General features: G+C 29.3%; 1 non-coding gene across 1 annotated transcript; it reads right to left on the reverse strand.

The window, feature by feature from the left end:
• Positions 1–825: 825 nt before the first annotated feature.
• Positions 826–984, reverse strand: LOC124917748. Its single transcript, XR_007097216.1, has one exon. It is a non-coding gene; the product is annotated as a U1 spliceosomal RNA (small nuclear RNA).
• Between the last annotated feature and the right edge of the window lie 4094 nt (positions 985–5078).

Raw genomic sequence — 5078 nt, forward strand, 5'->3', positions numbered from 1 at the left:
AAAACGAATAAAAGAAAAAATATATTAATATTTAATTAATATATATAAATAAATAAAAATTAATTATGATCAACGAGAAGAGGTCAAATGAGCCAAAATATACCAACTCATTATTATATTACTTCAAAAATAGATTGATTGAATAAAAAATAAATAGACAATTATCTAGATATAATTTTAATTCTTCTAGTTCCCTCTTTACTAAATTATATTTATTTTTCACAATTAAAATGTAACATATACGGCATAAAATAAGAAACTTACTTGATGTTGTAAATTATAAGGATCCATGATGTATGACTTAGTCTAGCAATGAATGATGAAGGTAATATTTTGAACTTATGATATTCCTCTAGTTGCAAGGAGAACCACCCCCATTCAATTTGGAATAAAAGAAAATTAAAATTGTTGACCATAAGTATCAAATACTACATATTAAAGAATTAAAATTTCTAATCAACTTTAACTTTTATTATTTCAAAATTGATATTTCTAATGAAATTTTAAACTTTATTATTCCATAACAGATATTTGTAAATTAAAGAATTAAAATTTCTAAAGAATTCCAGAATTGATATTTTTAATGAACTTTAAACTTTTATTATTCCTGAACTGATATTTCTAATGTAAATTAAACTTCTTTTATATTTAGAAGATTGAGACTAGGTGATTTAGCTTCCATCTAAATGTAAGATAATAAATAATTATGAAATTTGTAGATTTAAATTTAATATTGAAATTAACCACAAAAAAAATATTATCAAGTAGATTTAACTAACAAATATTTAAACACAAACAAACTAAACCTTTTAACTTAAAGCATGGTAGGGGCCGCGCGAGCAGGCCCCCTCAGAAACAAATTATGACGTAGATTCAACCACAACGGGCTGATCTTAAGTAAGCACCCTTTCTATGTGCAATGAAAGTCACTGACCTAGGCCATGGACCTTCTTGATCGCCCAAAGACACCGTCCAGGTAAGTAAGTTATTCTCTAGCCAGGCCCATTAATTTATATTATGGTGCATTACGAACAGTTATTTTATCTCTCGATGTGGGAACAAATAGTCGTAATAACGCTTCTTGTTTCTCACACATCCATCACGAGATTAGAAGGGAGAAAAGCTATGGCGTTGCTGCTGGTTCTTGATGGTGAAGAAGCTTTCGTGGAGAGAATAAAGAGACAGAGATTATTGTCATCCGGTAAAAGTTTGTTTTTTCTTTGAGAAGATAACAATGTATATGGTTCTTTCATTTGTCTTCTCTTAAGAATTAATCTGTTTTGGTTACAAAGGAACTTCAGTGATACTGATTTTAAGTTCAGTTTTTTTGCGTTTTCACCTGGGAATGAAAGTCTTGGAATGAAAGTAAGACTGTTCTTGGATAATAAACTTATCGTAAGATTGGTTGATGCTGATTCTTATGGACAATTGATTCCCCTCACAATGATGAAACATTGAGGAAAACCTGAAGTGATTCAAAGTGAGGTTTAATGTTCTGTGCATCATTTTCCATGAAACAATTGAGAATACAACAAAAGAATGAATATCAGATTTTAGGAGGTTCGGCCCACGATAACAATGCATATATCCACTAGGGTCTTACATTCTATAGAATCCAATGGTTTAAGTAACTCTACCTTTTAATGTTAATGAGATTTCTGAATAAGTGGAAATATGTGTGTGCAGAATCTCAGCTATTTAAATCACTCTCAAATCCTAAATGGAATGTGGTAGATATGCACCCTGAAACTGGTGATGTCTCTATTTGACAGAGACTGCAATTGTAATGAACTAAACATAACTTTGTTTGAGAAAGTTTTAAAATATTTGACAAAGTTCCTGCCTTTTGTGCATACTTTCATCCCATAAGGAACCCTTTTTTTGCCTTGAAGGTAGAAGCAATTTGAGAGTTCTGAAAACTTGCTTATCATAGTGAACATGAATTTCTTTAAATGTCTACAATGCAGCCAACCGTCACATATCTTTGGACTTGTAAGAAAGGCTTAAAAGTTGAGGATACCAAGGAACTTCAAATTTGCATTTACCTCTGAATGAATAGATGAAAGACTGCATGTCATAAACCATTTAACATTTTCTTTCTAATCTTCCAGATATTGTTGTGACAAATTCTGTCAAGTTTTCGAAGTTTATACACTAAGATAGAAGGAACTCAACACAAGTCTTTTCCTTCCATTCTACTTTCTCTCAATGTTTTTTTTCACAATATTTAAAGAAAGTACTGAATTTTTAGTAATTAATTAAAATGATTGATTATATTTCTATTCTTATTAATATTTTTATGCCCACCCAATTGAGAATCGAATTTTAGTCAATTTATTAAACGAACTTTAAATTGTTTAATATAAGATTTGAATATCAAGTCTTTTGGGTCTTTGTCTTAAATTGATAAAAATATATATTTTCTTATTTTGTATATTATGGTATTCCGTTGTCATTCCCACATTAACATCAACCCAAAATGCGACTACTAAACTAATAATGGTTACAAGCATATAGAAGATGAAGTCTGCTAATTTTGTAAATACTCATTTCAAGCATATAGAAGATGATGTCAAAATCTCATCACCACAACTGCGTTTTCAACACATTATATGGTGACTTGTGTTTGATCTCGATCATATGTTCCTATTGCTTATTCTCTTTCTTTATAATTAACATGTTACGCTACCTCCAACTTGACACTCTGTTACGATTTCTAAATTTAATAGACTTCTTAACACACGTTATCACTAGCTACATCAAATTATTATCGGGTGTAAATGAGTTTTCAAAATTAAACATAAAGTTGATGGTTCTATTGAGTGACACAAAATATATTTTGTTGCTAAATTGTTTTATCAACAACTTGACATTGATTATGTGAAAATATTTAGTCCCGTAATCAAAACAACAACAATTCACCACACCCCCACAAGGTCCACAACGTTTAAACTTTACAACCACTTGTGGGTGATTCATTTATCAACTAAAATGTGAGTAATGCATTTTTACATGGTACATTACCATTTGATGAAAAAATTTACATTGTACAACCTCCAAATTTTATTTATCCTCGTTCTCCTAATTATGTTTGGTGTTATCACAAAATAATTATTCCATTGAGCTTAGTATTAGTATGCTACATTTTGAGCTACATTTTTTTCTCGAAGATTCACCTAAAACCAAATCGGACAAATCTCTATTTGTATTTCACTTGGATGAAATTACTTTATATATTCTTTTTTATGTTTATGATATTATCTTCAAAGGAAACATACAGCATATATCTCTATAACAATCAACTATTTGAGTGAAGCACCTTCAATCAAAGATCTTAGTAAAGATAAAACATTTTAATCATTTTTTAGGAATGGAAACAACACATACTTTCTTTGGATTGTTCATATAAAGTAATTCAAGACATTTTTACACGGGGTGATATGCTCAAACAAGCCACTAAGCACACATATTGCTTCATTTATTTTTCTCTTGACATGATGGTGATCGACTTTATGATCCTAGAATCTTTAATACTTAGACTCACTTGTCATATCTAGCATTTAGTGTCAATAGAGCATGTTATTTTATGCTTTTATATATATATATATATATATATATATTATAAGTAATTTTTTGATTTGTAATCATTTACACTCACTTGAATATCCTAATCATGTGAACATGCGACTTAATTGTCTTATATTAATAATTAACAATATAACATTATTTATATGCATGTGTCATGTATTTTGACTCTTTAAGTTAGATCTATTAAGTTTATTTGTAAATAAAACATTAAGATTTTGATATTTTAATATACTTAACAAATAACACGTCAACCTATATGAAAATGCTTAAACTCCTCTAGAAGTATTATCTCATATCATGACATATTTGAATTGAAAACAAGATATATAACAATTCAAAATAAATTCTTCAACTCACATATACCACCGTCAATCTCTCATTTAAATATGTATAATTTTCCCAAATAACTCACTCGAAACAACTATTCGAAACATGGTCTTCGTCCATATAAATTCTCAAATTCACCATTCCAATATTTGAATTCTTATTTCAATTGTGAAATACAAACATTTTAAACATTAAATCACTTGTAAATTTTGAATTACATTTATAATTTTGTGGTTTCATTTGATGTGGTCTCCTAAGGTCATCCCGAGACATCAATTCATCATATGGTTAGTCTTATGTGAAAGATTAACAACAAGGGATCGAATCAAGCTTTACATAGATATTCCTGATTCAAAATGCCTTTTTATGTGTTGGAGAAGAAGAAACTATGGATCGTCTATTTGGAAAATGTCCCTTTGCATCGGTGATTTTTGAGCATTTTTTCAAATTCATGGGGTTTCTTAATGTCTCGATAGAATGGAAGGAAGTTAAGGAATTAGATCTCACTAAAACAAAAGCTAATTGCTTCTCTTTTGTTTTCAAGTGTTTCTTTGCTACACTTGTCTATCACATTTGGATGGAGTGAAACTCAAGAGCTTATACAATAATTCGAAATAATGCGAGCAAGTTTGGAGAAATATTTTCTTTGATGGAAACACACCCACACATATGGAGGCAAATTCCCATGAATGGGTAAAATAGGTCGTTATGTCAAAGGTGAAATATCCCGTATCGAAAAGTCAATTAATCTTCTTTGTTTAAGGCATGATAATTTCTCATATTCTTATTGTTGATTGATTGTTAGAGTTGTTTGATTTCCATTTGTTTTGAATTGTTGTATTTTTTATTCCGTTTAAATTAGGGGAAAATGTTGTTTTTGTCTTAATTTCAAGAACTCAAGTTTTTTTTTTCCTTTTTGAGTTTTTTAAATAAAATGGAGTAAGTCAGTTTCCAAAAAAAATATCTTTAACACTGTGTTGATCTTTTTATTGACCAACATGTTACCTAAACTCATTTACACTCACACTAAAATTTAAATCACTGCGAGCACCTGACAATTTTCCATTAAACATTAAATTGATTTTGATCAAACATGATCCAAATAATTGTCCAACATCATTAAAAACATGTTGGAAAACTTTTTAAACTATTGCTCTTGAGGA

This window comes from Impatiens glandulifera, unplaced genomic scaffold (genome assembly GCF_907164915.1).
Source record: "Impatiens glandulifera unplaced genomic scaffold, dImpGla2.1, whole genome shotgun sequence".
NCBI lineage: Eukaryota > Viridiplantae > Streptophyta > Magnoliopsida > Ericales > Balsaminaceae > Impatiens > Impatiens glandulifera.